Genomic DNA, 20,437 nt, shown 5'->3' on the forward strand with positions numbered 1-20,437 from the left:
GATCTCCCTTCCCAAATCTTCTGTGGGTAACTGCTTGAAAAAATACCCTCATATACTTCTTTAAAAACAAGCAGTAATGTGCAGCCATAGAATGACCTAGATTCATAAACAGTAAAAAAACATGTTTTTAAAAGGAACGGATTCTGCAGATTCTGCCTACATTAATATCAATATATTACAATATTAAGTAAAGCTGTTTATTCCCTTGGCCCTACATGTCTAAAACCTTCCTATTCCAGCACAGAACTATTGCTCTGTATTTGTATAAACTCGAGTACCCTTTCAGACAATTTTTTAAAAACAAAGGCTTTTTGTGCCAAAAAGTTTAATTCAATTCTTTACATTTTAGAGGAAAGAACAATGCTTGCAACTTTTAAACACCAGTTTCCCTCATCGCTGTTCTTCAAGGATTTAAATAATCTTTTATTTCAGACTTACTTTGAGTCATTTTATTATTATTATTATGTAATTTCATTACTTAAAATATTGATGTATACTTATACTGTGCCAAATTTGGACACTTCCCTAAGTTCTCTTATTATCCCTGTTTTATAGATGAAGAAGCTGGTTTATGAACTAGGCTTGGATCACAGAGCAGCACTGGGACTAAAGTCCAACCACCATCCATTCAATAAATGGTTGAGTGCTTGCAATGTCAGTGAATAGTATGACAAAAATTTCTGCCTTCACAGAGCTTATATTGTTGTGGATATCACTTCTTATTTTATTGATTATAAGTATAACTTTTTACTATAGCCTTTTAGTGCCCTAGGAGTAGCTATCAGTCTTAATGTCTCAAGTAATTGTTCTTTCTATGCGACTATTGGAACCCCAGCTAACCTATTTTAGTAGATGCTTGGACATTCTCAGTCAGGCTTGGGTTTATAGAGGCTACCCAAGTATACAAAAAGTATATTAAAATCTGAATTACTTTAAGCACTGCTCATAGGAAGTGAATTCTTAGTGAAGAAGCAATGCCCCACAAGGCATAAATGCTATAACAGGCTAAAAGCTAGATTTGTAAATGTTTATAAAAAGCAGATGGATTTAGTATAGATAGAAGTGCTGAGCAAGTGCAACAGGAGGAGACGTTCTTAATAATGCTGGTTGGTGGCATCTTCTTTTCATACAGAGAAATGTTGCCAGCAATTCTGCTTGGAATACTAATTTGGAGTAATTTTTATTTTGTATATCTTTTATTAGTTAATGGGATCTAGGAGTATACTAACCTGGTGAGAACTTTCCTGCAAATGGCAATCAAATTAGTCTTATTCATGAAACTCATAAATAAGCTATAATTCAGCATTTTATGTCTAGGGAAAATAAAATTGGGATCATGCTGTTTAAGAGGATAAGGGAATTTAAGAGAACACTGGGGGATTTATAGCAGATTTATGACGAAGATACATTCTAACTAGAAGCTTAATTGTGATTTAAATTACAGGTCAAGCTGTGCAATGTATTTCTTTTTAGGGAAAAATCTTTGGGGAGCTAGAGTGTGCTTGTTTAAAGAAGAAACAAAAAGCAAATGAGAAAACAGATTACATTTTCTTTTCTTTTTCTTTTTTCTTTTTTTAAATTTCAAGCTCCTTTAAGTCAAATTGCCCCCGAGTTCTTGATGAAGGCTGTTGTGAAATTTCTTTGTTTTACTTTGTATTATTCTAGCCCTCTGTTCCAGAGCTGTTATTTTACTTGACAGTAACAAAAAGATGCAAGCAGCATATCTGCCAGCAGGCTAATAAGGAACTGGAGATAAGGTGTTCTCAACCTTTCTGTAATTATGACATCCTATCATTTTAGGCTGACACATAAAATCAGCAAGTTCTGCAGATGGAAGATCCCTTGAAGAATTATAGCCACTCATTTGACAACTGGGAAATTAAGGCTTCTAGTGATTTTCCTACATCTACTCTTTATCTCAAGTAAATTAAGTAAAGTCTAATAAAGATGTAAAATATATGTATGAACAATTGTAAAAGTATAGAGAAATTGCTTCTGTGCAAAATAAAAATTAAAATAATTAGATAATGAGAGGTTGACTCTGTGGGAGGATCTCTACTAGGAAAAGAACAGTTATTGCTGACAGCCAGGCTCTTATTCTCCGACATTTCCTCTTCCCGCAACAAAATCTGTAACATCACAGCCACCACGCAGGATTCCACCATGGACAGGATGGAGTCGGGGCTGGGGAATGGAGACAGACGGCCTGAGAAGGAATTGAAATGATCTGCTCTGCCTTTAAGGCTCTGAACCAAGACCAAGTCAAGAATGAAACATTTAAACAATCCTTTAATAAAGCTTTAGGAATAATAATGGGAAAATAACCCATGGAATATGTTAAAAAGAGAGAAGAATCCAGCTTACAAGGTAGTTTAACAACAAGATACTCTGGTACTCACACTTAGTGTCACCTGTGTGAGACCCCAGAGAAACAAATGGCACTAGAGTGTCCTATTCAGATCTCTCGTGTCATTCCTCCCAGCCCTGCCTTCTTCCATCTTAGTTTCTTATCCACTATAGTTATCCACTCAGAAGACCTTTTCTTCATATAAGGCAAACTAATAACACAGGATTGGTGCAAAATACCAAGAAAGTCCACGAGAAAAAAAAAATTGTGGCTGAGAACATGATCAAGAGATAATTCCTGGGAGGATTAAGGTGAATCCTTAAGGATAAATATGCTTTTGACAGTTGGAGATAGGGAAACAGCCCAAGAGAACAGATCACTGTGGACAAAAACTCAGAGGTAATGGTTTCAATAGGTGATAACCTGATATAGACTTCTAACAATTTTGTTAGAAGTGAGTGCTGCTCTTGTAGTGGAAACTGTTGTACTGCACAGAATCCCCCTCAGGACCAAGGCATAAGATCCTCCAGTTGCCAGGATTACTGATTGCTAATGGCTCACTTCCCACACATTGCCTTCCCTGACAGAAGATGCTTTGCTGAAAGTTATAGCTCCTCTTTTGTGTTTGTCCATATTTTATAACTGGTTGACACAGGGAAACAAGAACCCCTCTGCTTTAATCAGGACCCTCTGAATGGCTCTTTATACCATTAGCTGAGGCCTTGTGACTACATTGCAGTTTGGCTTTCTCCTTTGGCCAATTCTGTTTCCTGCACTAGGTCACAGGTGTTGTTCTAGACAGCACTCCCAAGTAAACCTTCTGCACAGATATCTCTGTCTTAGTCTTTTCTCTGGGGAAACCACCTAAGATGATTCCAAATATAATTCGAAACACTATAGGCTATTTTTAAAACAAATTAACATAGACTTTGGAAAGCCTAGAGAGTACATACGATTTGGTCATTAGAAGTGCTGACTTGTGGTCTCTATGGTATCAAGTTGGCATCTTGAGTTAAGTACTGAATTATTAAACCAATTTATATTCCACTGACTAGAACTGAAAAAGGAGAGAAATCTTACATGAGCTGTGATTCTTCTGTTCTCAAGCTTTGTCAAACCCATCAATCGGCCCTATCAGAAAGGCTATATCAGGAAGTTATGCTGTGAGAAGGAAAAAAAAAATTATATATATATATATATAATTATGTAGCATGAACAAGAAATAAACTGTTGCTGATTTTTAAGCCCTTCAGATTATACACACACACACACACACACACACACACACACACACATCCATTATAGGTCAGCAGAGGGAGGTGTTTCTGCTCATCATTATCATAATCACCAAGGAAGCCAATCTAATAGAGCAGCTACTACTTAGAACTTTATAGATCCCTGCCAAAGTGAACAAGAGCTCTGAAAGGGTCTAGAACCAGAATTTAAAGTGTATCATCCAAAATGACACACATCACTTACAATTCACCACAACCATTTACCACAAGGGGCTCATGAAATGCCACCCCAAAATGTGCCTGAAAATATACGGTGTGCAGGGAGATGGGGAGGGACTGGACTCTTTGTCAGGCTGTACTAATAAAGACTTGAGGAGAAAGCTTGGAATCTAGAAAATAAAAAAGAAAAATCAAGTTAAACTGGTGGTTGAATCCTCAATTTTCAATTAAATAAAAAGAAGCTTAGTAGTAAGTAATCAGTGATCCTTTAACTCTTAAATCATATTTGTACTGTTTGGATTTCATATTTATCTATTTATAAACATGTATTAGGTGCCTTCTATTTACAAAGTGCTGTGATAGTTACCCTTGGGGCACAACTACGAGAAAATCTCTGTTGTTTCTTTAAAGACACTCATATCTAGTTGGAGATATATGCATTCAAAATATATAAGGGAGAGAACAAAAAGAGGACTGGGCAATGTTTAGTGAGTGTAAAGAGGGAATTGTAAAGTGCAAAGTTTCCATGTTTGGAGCCGGAACAGACAAAACTGTGCCTACAAGTATACCTGAAAACACCCTTCTAATCTAAGGGGTACAGAAGGAGTAGATAAGCAAAGTGAATGTTACATTGTTGCTTTTAGGTCCGCATCTTGATGTTCATTTCTCCCTTCCATTCCTGACCCTTCTATTTACATTTAAAATTCTTTCCATTGATAGTGCCACAAATCTTTATGTGGTTAGGATAAATGATTGCAAACCGAAAGCTGATATCATTGTGCCTTGAAATCAGGAGCCACGGTTTTTTCATATTCTGTACACTCTCCTCCAAGTTAATGATTACTTATGGTGATAATTATAATAAATTGGATTTCTAATGCCTCTTATAGCTTATAAAACAAGTTTGCATATACTATTAATGTTATTTCCACAATAAGCTCATGAGATAGGTTCAAGAAGCTTTAATAAAATTAATTTCCATATCATAGACAAATTGAGGTAGAAAAAAGTAAAATAATTTAATTATATTTGCAATTATTTATAGCTGTGAACAAACCATCCTAAAACAGTGGCTTACAATAATTGCACTCATTTATTTTGCTCACCTGAGGGTTGACTAGACTCAGCAAATCCTTATTTGTGGTCTCTCATGTGGTTGCAATCAGATGATGGCTGGGGCTGAGGTCACTTCAAAGGCTTCACTCACACGTGTAATGCCTGGGCTGGGAAGATTCAAACATCCGGTGTGAGAACACTGTGGGGGTCCTCAAATGTGGCTCTCTTTGTGGTTTCCCCATATGGTCTTTCCACATTGACTGTGGCTATCCTGTTCCCCCTGCATCAAAGGGAAATGTGGCTCTCTGAAGCAATCCCTGAAAGTGGTGACAGCTGAAGATTGCCTGCCAATAGGACTCCCAGCAGTGGAGGGAACAAGTTCTTCATTAAAGAAGAATTACCTCACTTTGGCTTCAAATCCAGTCCCCTCCCATTATACCACACTGTCTCTACTAATATCACTAATCTGTAGACATTAACAAATGTTCATTGTGAATTAAATTATACCAGTGAAAATTAACAATCACATTGGGACACTTTGTTAAACAATTACATAGCACTTTGCATGTACATTCATTACCGGAACATGCCATACCTTATTAATTTGTAGGTATCAACAAGATCACATCGACATTAGCACTCAAATCTTGCTTGTTTGAAGCTTTCTGCGTGCTTCCTCAACAATTCTAGCTTCTTTTCTTTCAAAGTAACCATCCTTAAACAAATGTGGGAATACCCCTAGATGGGATATTTGGACTACGGATCAGTCCGGGCAACCTGGGCAACCACTGGCTGTCGGCCTTTATCTATGATCCAGGATGCACTACCAGTGCTCCTATCCCTAATTCCATGTTTGTTTCAGAGCAGATTCACTGCTGTACTCCAACCCATCCATCAAGCTCCAGACTCCTATACGCAATGGCTTAATCAACACTTCCATTAACATCAAGCCAGCATCTCAAAATTTACTTATTCAAAACCACAGACTTGATTTTGTCTACAGAAACACCTATGCTTCTGCATTTAAGTAGATAGCCTAACCATTCTCCAAAACCTAGAATTGATCCTTGATTTCATTCTTTCATATCCCATGTGTGAATACCTGAAATTACATTACACATTTACTCATCTACTTGTTTATTTTTGGTCTCCTCCTCCTAAAATTTTATCTCCATGAGAATAGAAATTTCATTTATTTTGTGTCCTACTATGTGTCTAGCACCTACAAAAACTTAGAACTGTGGCTTAGGGTAGGCACTAGGCAAATATATGATAAATTAATTTGTGAAGAAATTATTTAATTTCTTTTAACTAATTCAGTATTCCACAGTCACTGACCTCAATAATTCTAGAGGTGTGTCTTCAAGAAGACACATCTCTGCTCTAAGCAAAGATAGCTCTCACTGTCCTTAGAATCTGTTGATTTCTACCACCACTATTTACTGAACCAGCACTCTCACAATTTGCTGCTGTCACAGCCAGGATTGCTAGTCATTTGGGGATTTCCTAGCTGCTGGCCTCCAAAACTGTTTTGCCCTTATTTTAATAGCAATGTGTTCAATGGCCTATGGTGGCATGAGGCAGCATTACTGCTGCCGATATGCAAATATCTCTGCACTTCTGAAGTATGTTATGTTCAGTTATAAGATAACAGCAGTTATTTGAGTCTCAAATCATTATTGAGTCTAGTGAAACAGACTTTTCGATTGACATACAGCCCCTTTTATTCTCCCCGGACCTACACACAATCATGACTGGGTTGTTAGGAGGGATACAAGGATACAAATAAAATTTAACACCTGCGGGGGCCAGTTTAAGACTAATTCCTTTCGCTCTTAAAGAAAATTCTCTTGCAGAAGCCATATTTTCCCGTACTATAGTCTGGCTCTAGTTTATCAGGGTTTATCCTTCTTTTCTTCCTTCTATCTCTTTCTCCTTCCCTATTTATCTTTAACAAAAATTCACACAGCGCTTATTCTACTAAGCATCGAGGAAACAAAGATGAATCAGAGTCTGCAATCCCAAATTACAGACATATACTTGAAAAGGTGCAAAAAATTGTTTCAGGTTTATGACAAACATATATTCAAATTACAATGGGTCACAAAAATAGGAGAAGTCAATTATTAGTGAGTAATTAATAAATTCTTAATTTAAGTGGAAAAACCAGTTGTGTCTGGAGATACGCCTAGATTATTTTAGGGTGACAATGGACTATTAAAGGCAAAAGGAGAAAAGGAGATACAGGCAGAACATCATAAGCAAAAATACACAGGGGTGCCCTAATTCTCGACATGTTGCAATGTATTAAATCAGTGTAAGTTGCACTGATTGACAAAGATTTGTCTTTATCTTCAATCAAAAAATATATTACTGTTCAGATATAAACAGTTCACATAGGGGAGAAGGCATCCCTTTATTTCTCTTTTATGAATTTTCTGACTATAAAAGTATTATAATTCATAATGGTGATTAAAATACAGAAATGTACATGATAACGTCCTGGTATAATTTCTCCCAATTTAGTATATGCTTCTGTATTATATATGCATTCTTAACATTAATATGAAAATTTTTATATGTAGCTAAGGTGATATTTTATATACTTTACTTTTTTCTGATCTAAAATACACATATTACTCTAATTGCTCAAAACCAAGGTGTAGTTGGGTGTGTGATCTAACTGCTTCTACTGACCGTTGTCTGTTCCAGGACATAATTACTTTTTGTGAGTGATCCAGCAGGATGTCAGTTCCTAAGATAAAATTATGGTCAACATAGCTTGGGGTTCTGACTGATCTGATAGATATATCCCTTTTTTAAAAAGGAGAGAAAAACACACATTTAAAAAATATAAATTGGAGTTATACACATATAGCTATTCATGTGTATAGAATACACATAAAATATAAAAATATTTTTTCTTCTTATAATGAAGTACAATCTATGTTTTCACTTATTTATACAGAATAATAGTTATGCTTTATCAGGCACTGATTACTGGCAGATACTATTTTCAGTTTTCTCATGTATACTATTCCCTTGTATTTACAGATGGGAAAATTGAAGGTCAGGGAGGTTAAATATTATTGCCCAAGGTTGCACATGTAATAAATGCCCAAATTGAAACCAAACTCAAGAGGATTGTGGTAATTATTGTGGTGCTAAATAAATATCACAATCTATTCTCTTGTCGATGGATACTTAGGGAAATAGACAATGATATTTTAATAACAGTTATCTCTGGTAGGATTTTGTAACTGAGTTTTATTTTATTCTTTACTGTTACAATTAGGAAAAGTTAATATATAATAGTGGCTCTGTCACTTCCAAGCAGTGTGACACTAGGCAAATAACCTTTTTAATCTTTTACCTTTGTTTTATCTGAAAATTGACAATGTCGAGCCAACATTTTGAGGATCCTCTCCTGCTCTGAAATTATGTGACTTCAATACTTGTCAGAGGATAGACTATTGCATGCGGAGGACTTATATAATATTGAGACTAAAGTTCATTTTTACATAATATTACCTCTAGAAATATATTACAAAACTCAATTTTGTATAGCAAATACCAATAAAATCTCAGCAAAAAACCAAAACAAAACAAAACAAAAAAACAAACAAAAGAAAAACAAAAAACAAAGAAACAAACTAAAAACTAAAAGGAAGAATCACTTTGGAAGAATAATATAGTAGAAACAACATTTTACTGAGAAGCTAAAGGACTGAGTTACATTCTACTTTCTGGCTGAATTGTAAAAATGTTTTCTCTCTCCGATTCTCATAATAAATGAGGCAACTGGGAGTTGAAGAGGTTAATGTATTGTTATATCAGGCCAACTTGACATGACACACAAAATCAGAATCAGAGCCATAGGCAAAATAGGCTTATTACTTTCCGGGGGGGATGGAGAGTAGGCAAAAACTGCTGGCTGCTGGACTATAACACAACACATACCAAAGGTGTCTCATTCTAAACACAAGATGAGCTTCTCAACTGGTAGGCTTCCTGGGAGAATTTGAGGGTAGAGGGGCAAGGATGCTTAACTATTGATTCCCAGTCTACAAAATACTAAAAGCCTTGCCCTGTGAGATCTGTATGCTTATTTGCAGAAGATTTACCTGAATACAGTCAGCCTTTAACTAATCAAACATTCCCTCCATATGGGAGTAGAGAGAGGAGCCCATTCTCTCCATTCCTGATTCTCCTTCCTACAAACTAAAACTCTTCCTTGCTGCAAACCATGGTGGAGAAATAGGTGTGGTTTCTCCCTACTGTGTAATTGTGACCAATGTTCTTGATAAGGAGAATCTGGCAGTTACTATAGTTGAGTACTACACTGAGGTCTGAGTCAAAAGAAAATAGGAATCACAGTTCATTTTAGGTATCATTATAGGATAACAGGAAAGCACATCATTTATTTTAGAAAGGAACATGTGGAGAAAGGGAATTCTCATACACATTGAATGAACTGTATATTGGTAACATAAAGTTGAAGGTGTATATTCCCTAAAACTCAGCAGCTCCTTTTCTAGCAGAGAAACTCTTCATGTGTACAAAGGAGATATGCCCAGGACTTTATGGCAGCATTGTTTGAAAAAGAAAGAATTGGAAACAATTGAAGTGTCCATCAACTGGAGAATAAGTAAATTGTGTGACATAGTCGTAAAATGGAATGTTACAAAAATAATGTAGTAAAGACAAACCAACCAAAGCAGCACATAGAATAAGATAGATGAAGCTCACAAATGTAATGTTAAATAAAACAAAGCAATTTGAAAAGTCATAACTGTAATATGATACCATTTCTATAAAGTTTAAAATCCTGCAAAATCATAATATATATTGTTTAGAGATAAATACAAATTAGAAATCTTAGAAAACCTAACTGTAAATAACATTGAATTAATGAGAGTAGATTACCTCTGAGGAGTGAACGTAATTGAAATATGAAGGATTTTAGAGAGAAATCCAATTATAACTAAAGTAAATATGGGATGATGTGAGAATATGATAAAACTTTATGTCGAGCACATGCTTTTTATTATATTATTCCATATTTTTGTCTGAGCTTTTTGAACTATCTAATTTTGAAACTCTAATTTAAAAAGCTTTAATGTTATATGTAGCACATTCGAGCTTCGGTATTTTTTTACATGTTTAAAAATTGCTTTTGACATGCCTGAAAGATAAAGTGTCAGTCAATGTTAGAAACACTAAAGTACAAGCTCATGTTTCTGCAGGGCCCTGTACAAACATATGAACCTGTGAAAGGAGATTAATTAGGGAAGTTTTGGGTTTCATTATCATAGAGGATTATATTCTCTTATTGAATGAGAGAAATTTTATCCATTTTTATATGACTCATATCCCAGCTCTGAGTTTTACTACATATGTAAACCCGTGTACATTCAATTTTCTCTTGGACATATTGTTTTTTTCAGATTATTGATTCAAAGCTCTTTGATAAGGTGGCTTCTAAAACTGTAAGTAAAGTCAGCATATTTATTTGGCTACTAAACAAAATGTGTGCTTTATTTCAGCAAGTAAAACTCATGAGGATGCATTCTCACCATGTCTGTCTAAGACACATGGAGGTAGTGAAGTTCTAAGGTGTTATGTTCCTGTAGATTTCTATTATAGTAAAAATCCTTGAAGCATGAGAAGTGTGTAGCCATACTGATTTTCTCCCCAGCATGAGATGCAGAATTTATATACTCTATTTCGCTCTCATAAAAAAAAAATCTATTGCCAAAAATAATGGTCCTGAACAAATTATATATTGAAAATGATCAAATACCTCCTTTTAAAATTCCCACATTTTATATGACATAAAAATATAAATTAGGAAACAGGAATTTGAAGAAACATGGTTAAAATTGTTATGGCTTTTAGCATCAGTTTTTATTTTGCTATATATTTTATGAATTAAATATAACTTTGAGACAATAATTAATACATCTATTTAATTGGGTGTTTCTTGTGGACACAGTGTGCAGGATATGGCAGGTCAAAATACAAAATGAGCATGTAATTTAGCATGTATTGGGTATATATATATATTCAAAGCATTTGCTAAATACTTTTTAATCAAGCATCTTATTTCATAATAGCTCTGAAATGTAGATATTACCATTATGATGATTTTGGAAGCTCCTCCCATCAAGGGGTGGAGTATATATCCCACCACTTGAATCTGAACTTCCTTAAATTTAGTTTTTGGCCAACAGAATGTGGTAAAAGTGACTGTCATTTCTGAGCTTAGGCTCAAAGAAACCTTCTACTTGTTTTCTCTTGTAACTCCTACTGCTATGTGTAAAAATGCCTAGTCTAGCTCACTGGAGAACAGGAACTTATGTGGAAAGAATATAGTTTTCCTGGGATTTTCCTAGATCATTAATTGCCAGCTAATCACCAAATATTTGAAAGAGCTCAGGCGAGATCAGTTAAGCTGCCTCCTTAATACAAGTCTCATTACAGATGCATAAGTCAGTCCAGCCAAGACTAGAAGAACCACCTATTTTACTCACGGATTTAAGAGCAATAAGAAATCCTTATTGTTTTAAGCCACTGAATTTTGGGGTGATTTATTACACAGCAATAGCTGACACTGATCTTTAGAAAAGTGACATAATTTAATTAGAGCTGAATATTGAATCACACTTGTACAACTTCAAAGCCAATGTTTTTTTCCATACAGTGCATGGAACACAAATAATGAAGAAGTGTATAGAACAAAGTGTACAGCTATTCCAAGTAGGCTGGAGTTACTTTAGCTGAAGTGATTAAGAAAGCAATCATAAGGAAGACATCCTTTAGATTGGGCTCTTAATAGCTGGAGAGGGAGGTTTGCAGTTGAAAATGAGCTAAGGTGCAAAAGAAGGTAAAAATCATGTTCAAAGAATGGCAAATGAGCCTGTTACCTAGAAAGTACAGTTGGTGAACAGCATTTGGAGATAATGCCCTCAAAGTGTTTTTCATTCATACTGGGTGTTCTTTCGTTCACATGAAAATTTATGTGGAAATAAATATTTATTGGTTTATAAGCAGATATAGTAATTGGTTGGCAGTTTTGATAATTGATTTATAACTTATTCATGTCGAATGAAAATATACTGATGTTAAAATATTACTTATAATGGAAAATTAAGTGTATAGAGAAGAAAATGTATTTACTCTTTTAAATGACTCAGTATAAGTGAAAGATCATAAAAGTTAGAAAGAGACAATATTGGATGTGAAATTCAGCAAAGCCATTTACTACGTGAACCTGGACAAGATACTTCTCTAAATCCTAGTTTCCTAACCTACAGAATGAAGACAATGGATATCTATTTCATAGGATAGTTGGGAAAATTAGATATAATGGTGGTTAGAAATGTCTGGCACATAACAGGGACTTGATATGTAGCAGTTATTTTTACAAAATCAACATTTAATACACTTAAAAAGTCCCCTTAAAATCAAAGTGTTAAAAGTAACACAATCATGAATAAGTTCAGTGGTGCTCTTAAGTGCAGGAATTATTTATTTGATTTCTTAGATTACATGTAAAAGAGAAATATCTATGCTATTATTCAATTATGGAGCTTGCAGCTACCCACCTCCCCATCATAACTGGTATTCCTACTTCCTCTACAAGATGAAATGCAGAATGATTTACATCATGTTCCAACATCTGAAAATACTGAATAAGTGGTTTTATGGTCACAATAAAGTATATGAATCCCTCTTAGACACAATTGAAGAATGAACCAGCACATTGGAAAGAGACTGAAAGAGGGGTAGGATCATCTTCCCCTCAGAGGATTCTCAGCTTCCTTTGTAACTTTGTCATTGTCTTAAGTCCTTATATCAGGGAGCCACAATCTAGAAGGGGAGAATGAGCGCACATGCCAACAATCAGTATGGAACGAAATTTATTAAAGAACTAAAACCAAATGATGTATATTTTTACAACTATTAAATCAGCATATATGTACAAGTGAGTTTGTTGAAACCTTGTGCATGAATGTATACTACTGAGAGTATAAATCATAGCAAACTTTTAAAAACAAAGGAGCAAAAATGTTGAGAATTTTCCAGTTTTTTGACTTGTTATTGCTATCATTGAGAATCTATATTACTTTAAGCAAACAGAAAACATCACATGCAAAAGTACTCATTGATAATTTATTAACAATAATGAAAAAGTAAAGGCAGCTTAATGTCTAAAAACTGAAAAATGGTTCAGTAACTAACAAAATGAATTTGTAGACTATATAAACTATTAAAAAGCATTATTGTGAATAATTGACATGTAAAAATATTTACAATGTAATGTCAAGTGAAAAAAACATTAAAATGTACATTATACTTTCAAATGCATAAAATTTGTTTTCTTATGATTGAAAGCATATAAAAAGTGAAAACAAAAGATTTGTTAGTAAGGTAGAATTGTAAGAGATTTTTTTTTTTTTATTTCTTTCATTACTGGTATAATGCTTCTTGTGCTACAAATAGAACACAGAATCAGAAATTAATAAAATGGAACTAATTACTCTGGTGTCAGACCTTGGAGGCAATCTACAGGTTAATTTTTTATAGTTTACCAATATCGGTGTAATTTCCTATTTCCAGAAATGCTTCACCTCCTTTGTTCAATAGATTCAATTAAATGTTCTTGAAGCGGTAAACTGACATCAATCTGAAATAAATATTATGAGCAAAATAGGCTTGCATTTATGTAGCCTGCACTGGGTAGAGTTTAGAATGAATGACGAAACAATTATCTATCAGTTCCCTGACACTTCAATACATCTTGGACAGGAAAAAAGGAAAAAAATAAATTCTGGAAAGTGGTTTTTTCAATGTCTTTTGGGTTATTTTTTGAAAAATGAGAATACTTACTTTTCAATAATAATAGCTATATGGATTTTAGCTAATTATAACATTCACACTCTACATTAAATTATACAATTCTTTATAAGAAGGTAGAGTTCTTTTTTTTTTCTTATTCACATGGCAGAAGGAACAACTATAATATCGAGCATTTGAAAGAATCATTTTTATGTGCTGAATGCTGATTGTTAGGAAATGTCAATACGAATGCTAACACTAATTTCTGAAAGAGATATTACCTGCTTTGAGCTTCACTGATCTTATCTGCAAACTGATAGTAATTTCTCTCTTTTCTCTGCTTCCCAGAAGTTATGACAAATCATAATGAAGAGAACTGTAGATTTCTGAAAATGTATGAAATAATAAAACTACTTCTGCTATCCATTTGAGAGGCATTAACAAAACTGAAAACATTCTATTACAAAAATTAAAAAAAATATATCTATTCAACATATTAATTCCTTCTGTTGTTTCATAAATATTTATTTGGGGCCCATTGTCACTGCTAGATGCATAGAATACAACCACAAAGCTGGCAAAAATCTTGTTTCACAGCTGAATAGGTAAGGCAGAAAAATGAACAGGCAATAACAGTAAAGTTTCATAAATTTTATGGTAGTGCTATGGATTGAATGTCTGTGTCCTCCCTAAATTTATAAGTTGAATTCCTAATCACCAATGTGATGGTGCTGAGAGGTGGGGCCTACAGGAAGAAATTAGGTTTGAATGAGGTTATGGGAGTAGAGCTCCCATGATGGGAACTAGAACTAAGCCAACAATTGGTACTGAGAAGTGGAGTTCCACTGTAACAAATACCTAAAAATGTGGAGGTGGCTTTGGAACTAGATAATCATTTGAAGCTGGAAGAATTTTAAGGTGTATGCTAGAAAAATCTAACAGTGAAATATAGAGTTTTTTTAAAGACAATCTTGGTGAGGGATCAGAACAGAAAGAGAGCTTTGGAAAAAGCTTCTATCTTCTTAAAAATGCATTCATAATCATGTACAGAATGTTAGTAGAGATATGAATGGTAAAGGCCATTCTGATGAGATCTCAGGTGGAGATGGGGAATGTATTAGACAGTGGAGAAAAGGCAATCCCTGTTTTAATGTAGCAAAGAATTTGGCTGAATCACGCTTATGTTCTGGTGTTTTCTGGAAGACAGAACTTGAAAGCAATAAATTGGATTTTGAGCCGAGGAGATTTCTAAGCAAAGTGTTAAAGAAGCAGCTTGGTTCTTTTTGACTATTTACAATAAAATGTGACAGGAGAATGATAAATTGAAGATGGAATTGTTTAGCAAAAAGGAATCGGAACTTGGAGAGTTGGAAAGTTTTCAGTCTGTCCATATTACAAAAAATGAGAACACCAAAAGTATGTCTGATTGACTTTTGATGAGGAAATTAAGTGTGAGTGTGAACCACGGATCTAATCAGCCATCTCAACAGAGGCCACAAACAGAAATGGGAATGATACCAGCAAATACACTTGCTAGCTTTAACTAAAGAGGATGGAGAATGTGGACCAAAATGAAGGAAGGTTATTGGATTTCTTAGACCCTACAAGACTGGACCATATAGCTATTTGGCTGTAAACTCGATCTAATCCTTCAAGAAAAAAGAAGACGGACTGCATGGGTGATTCAGAGATCATCAGGGTCACCACTTCAACAAGCCAGATGACTTCCAAACAAAGCCACGGAGGTGATGTTGCCACCCGAGCAGGCCAGGAAGGGTGAGCCTCAAACCACAGAGTTATCTTGAGCCTTAAGGTCTAAGGGAGCTTGCCTCGCTAGGTTTTGGTCTTACTGGAATCCATCACTCCTTTTTTCCTTCCCATTTCTGCCTTTTGGAATGGGAACATTTATACTGTCTCATTAAGTATTTTGAAATATGTTTGATGTCTGTATATAGGCCTTGTATCTTATGATCTAGTTAAACTCATTCAGTTATTAGAACTATTTTCATAGATTTCTTTGGAATTTTCTAAATAGACAAACATGTCTTCTGTGAACACATTTTTCCAACCCAGTCTATCAGCCTTTAATTTCTATTTCTTGCTTTTTTGCACTAGTCATAACTTGTAGTTCCATGTTGGTTAGGGGTGATCAGAGAATACATTCTTACTTTCTTCCCAAGCGTAGAAGCAAAGTATTCAGTACTCGCCATTAAATAGCTATAGTTTATTTTTTAAATGTCTTTTACTCTGTTAAAGAAATTCTTTTCTATTCTTAGTTTTTTTTGTAGAATGTGGACGTTTGGCAAATGCTTTTTCTATATCTATTGAGATAATCATATAGTTTTTCTTAGTCTGCTAATGTGGTCACCTAATTGCACATATCTTATCATTTTTATATATTTTATGTATATTTTGCATACTGTTAGATTTGATTTGCAAATGTTTTATGGCTAGTCTAATGTATGATCTTCTGATAGCAGCTCTAATACTGGAATTTGTCCTTGAGGCAATCAAATCTATTGGTTTTAGTTCCATTTAAAATTTTTTTAGGGGGTGACTACTGAATGTTTTTATTTCCTGTGAGTACTGTACTGCTTTATAAAGCATACACACACACACACACACACACACACACACACACACACACAATACCTACTTGTTTAGTATTAATAGGGCCCTTCCGAATATCTTGACTCCATAGGGTTATAAAGAGAAGTCAGCTCATCAGTTGAGTCAGAAGTACATATTCTGCCACATTTTAATAAGAAGAACACAGAATAAGGATGACGTGCGTTCTATCTACAATCATATAACTAGGAAGTGGCATACATAGGACAAGAATTCAGATTTATTTGCACCGAAGTCCATACTATTTCAAGAATACCATATTCCCACACTTTGTAGGGTACATCTAACGGGAAATATAAGGCATTATAAAATTCCTCATTCTTGTACATGTGTTTTCACATTCTTATGTGTAGGCAATCAATTGTTGGTTTTATTAGGAAACCATGCTATTTTATTGTCAGAGCACCCAGGAGCTTTTACTTTTACCACTGTTTATTTTATCTTTCTTCTACACTAACTGCGTTGAGATTTGCAAGAGCAAAAGTTTCTGCTTCTTTTTCAGGATTCCATGGCTCCAATATTTTGGTTGTAATTATTTATGTGGTCTGTCAACTTTCAGCAATTAGGGAATCTAGATTTGCTTTCATCGAACCAATACTGAAATATAGCTAGAGTTTCCTATAATTGGAGTATATTAAATTTATTAATTTGAAGGCTTGATTTTTATCCAAAGGTTTTTTCCTACTCATACCCATTTTGTGATTCAAATATTTTGAACATGTTGCATTATTGTGTGCTACTTTTTTAAGTAATAAAAATCCACACCTAATTTGACATGATTTCTTTGTCAGTTAATAAGAACACATTATACAGTTTAATGAATCTGCAAACTAAATAATGGTTGTAGCGGGTGTAAAAATAGGGATATTTAAATGCATAAGGAAATTTAGCACACATCCCAGTGGCCATGTAAACAGACTTCTGATTCTTTTATAAATTGTAAATTCTTGTGCAGAAACACAGTGAAAAATATAGTCCTGCATCCATACATAGAGCTCATTATCATACCTTAGAATGCTCACTGCATGTCTATTATCCACTTAAAAGCTCCATTAAAACACCCACTCTTTCAGCAGCAGCTAAACAAGTCAAAAACTAAGCCTCATTTGTCACTATTTATCCCCAGAGATTAAAGACAGCTGCACTGATGAGGTGTATTTTAAGATTACATCTCCAGTTATTTTGATAAAAAGCTTTCAAATATGACCCTGTGTCATATAAAATCAGTGTTCAAAAGCTCATTATCAGCGTAAATTTTAGAACAGACAGACCCAAGAGGAATAAATGTGCATGAAGAAAAATAACTGGGGGTAATAGACATTTGGTGGATTATACCGTTAATTTGCTATAAGAAACTTAAGCCTTTTGGTATATAATTGTTTACTGTTATTTACAATCTATGTGCAAGGATGTCTAATATGTTCAATGCTTTACAGGAAAGTAAAATAATTTGCAATATAACATATCACTAAAAAACAGAAATTGAGTTTCAACTTAGGGCCAAGTTAAAAAAAAAAACACATAATACAGAGGTTGTTGACATTCAGAATGTGCACAGAGATCATGCATTTTGAAACTTGGCCTTTTTAAAGGCTGTGATATTCTCTTCCCTTTTCGTTTGGTTCCATCTATCCTTTATTTGGCTACCACTGACTATTGTTTTAATAATCACAGTCTTGTCGTTAAATGGGCAGATGGTAGCAGTATATGCAAACACATATCAGAATGTGATGGGTTATACTTCTAAACTGAATAGACGATGACCAGTCATATGGAAATCAAATAATTGTATGCACTATGCCTGACCTGTGAAAGTATGACATGAGATGAATTGTGGTATCCATTTAGGTAAGCTTAGATACATGTATATGCATGTGCTTTTCATGTTTAAACATAAAAAGATGTATTACTATCTTGATCTATCCCTCTATGTTTTTATGCAAATATAATTAATGGGAGTTCAATACAAATTTTCAGCAATACAAAAACCTCTTTCAGAATGAGTGTTAGAAGAATCTTCCTAAAAATGAAGAGCTGTATGTCACTGTTTAAACATTTATTTCTCTTTCTTTTTATTTATTTTCAATCTGGAGGACAGCTACCATCTTGATATTTCTTGATTTCTGGATGCAGCAGATTTTGGTTGCTTACTGATCATGGTCCACTTCCTTTTATTTTGAAAAGCATGATTTTATTTAATAAGTAGAACACTAGCTTAATGAAAGTATGCATGAATAGTCTAAGCTAAACTATCCACTAACATCTCCCTATGTTAGTAGATAGTGAAGAAGTGAGCAGATAACCTGACTGTGGCCAATAAAGTACATAGAAGGTAGGGGTCATATGAGAAAATTTGTTCCCTGATGAAAAGGAGAAGGCGAGGTGGCTCTTTGCTAATTCAAAAGTGGGGACTTGCTGCTAGAAGCTATGTTGGAGTCATGATTTTACCATGTCTCATCTGTGCCAGTCCACAGAAGAGAGTTTAAACCAAACCCAAACAACTGAATTCCCTTGCTCAATGTTTAGTAGATGCTGGAGCTAATCTGGGCATAGACACAACTAATTAGCCACAGATAAGCCTGATCCATTTGGAGTCCTCTAATTTCACCCTAGAGTAGGAATCAATAACTGCCCTCAGTACGCCTTTCTATTTCCCATCTGTTCTTCTGTTTATAATAATTATCTTTGTAGAATAAAAAAATTATGAGTAAAGGAAAATTGCTATCAATAACTATTCTTAGTAGAAAAATTCATTCTCTGCGTCGATATACCAAAGGGTGGTATTATATAGGTATATCATAGAGTTAAATGCAAAAACTAAAAGCATCACATTGATTACGAGGACAAACACCAAAGACATGCTCTTTTCATGTTCTTTCTTTAATCTCACGTTAAGTACATAAAAATGGAGGACTTCTGGCTGAAGCAGAGGAAGAATCAGAATTGGAAAGAGGACTAGTGCCACACAATATTCATAAAAGGTCCCTTTTAGCCATCGTAATTATTAGGATAAAAAGACATTAGAGTGTGCAATGTAAAATAAGCAATAGAAAAATCGGTGGTCAGATAATGAGACACGTGGAGAAAGTCATCAAGGGGTGGTAAATTTTTACGTTTGCTCCTCCACCACCTAAAGGCAAAGGGTTCTTTGAAAGGATCGCTTTACATAGCTATGGCTTCTCCATTGTCCAAGAGGAGAATCTGCAGCTCCTGGCATAATCATATCCACTCAATGTTTATACTTTCTTTTCAAACAACTCTATAAAACCTGGAATTTCTTTGCGTCGAGACTTACCTCTGGAATTTTGACATTTTTTTCTAATAATGTTGCTTCACAGCTGGTAAATGCACTGCTGGAAGCATAATTGGTGACAAATCTCAATTACTGAATATTAAAAAACTCAATTGTTTTACTTTCAAGGAAACTAGATGATAGAATATGAAAATGTAGTTTAAGAGAATGGTTTAGAGAAATGGGTTTAATGAATAAATAAAAGCGATTGTAATTAGCCTATCATCCCAGGTATTTATATGTAAATGATACTTCTAAAGTACTTGAGCTTGCTTGAAAGTAATTTCTTTTTTGAATTAGTTATAAACTGTAAGCATTCGGTTCACAATGGTTTCCCTCTATTAATTTGCTTAACAAACCATTACTTTTCATTACCATAAAAATGAGAACAAAAAATTTTCTCTCTCTTTTTTAAAATTATCTTTACGCCTACAGCACCTGGTCTTCCTGTGTGGTCTCCCATCCAAGCACTAACCAGATCCGACCCTGCTTAGCTTCTGAGATCAGACAGGATCAGGCTTAATTCAGGGTGGTAAGGCTGTAGGCACAAAAATTTTTCACAATTTGGCATACCTCATTTTATTGAACTTTGCTTTCTTGCACATTAGAGATATTGCATTTATTTACGAATTGAACGTTTGTGGCAATCCTCTGTCAAGCTAGTTTATTAACACCAGTTTTCCAACAGGGTTTGCTCACTTTGTTTCTCTGTGTCACATTTAATAATTCCTGCAATATTTCAAACTTTTCCATAATTATATGCAGTATGGTGATCTGTGATTAGTGATCTTTAATGTTACTATTACAATAGTTTTGGGG

General features: G+C 34.5%; 1 pseudogene; it reads right to left on the minus strand.

Annotated features, from left to right (window-relative positions):
- Positions 1–20,044: 20,044 nt before the first annotated feature.
- LOC118601349 lies at positions 20,045–20,164 on the minus strand (annotated as a pseudogene).
- Positions 20,165–20,437: the final 273 nt, after the last annotated feature.

Source organism: Rousettus aegyptiacus, unplaced genomic scaffold (genome assembly GCF_014176215.1).
Source record: "Rousettus aegyptiacus isolate mRouAeg1 unplaced genomic scaffold, mRouAeg1.p scaffold_m13_p_3, whole genome shotgun sequence".
Taxonomy (NCBI): domain Eukaryota; kingdom Metazoa; phylum Chordata; class Mammalia; order Chiroptera; family Pteropodidae; genus Rousettus; species Rousettus aegyptiacus.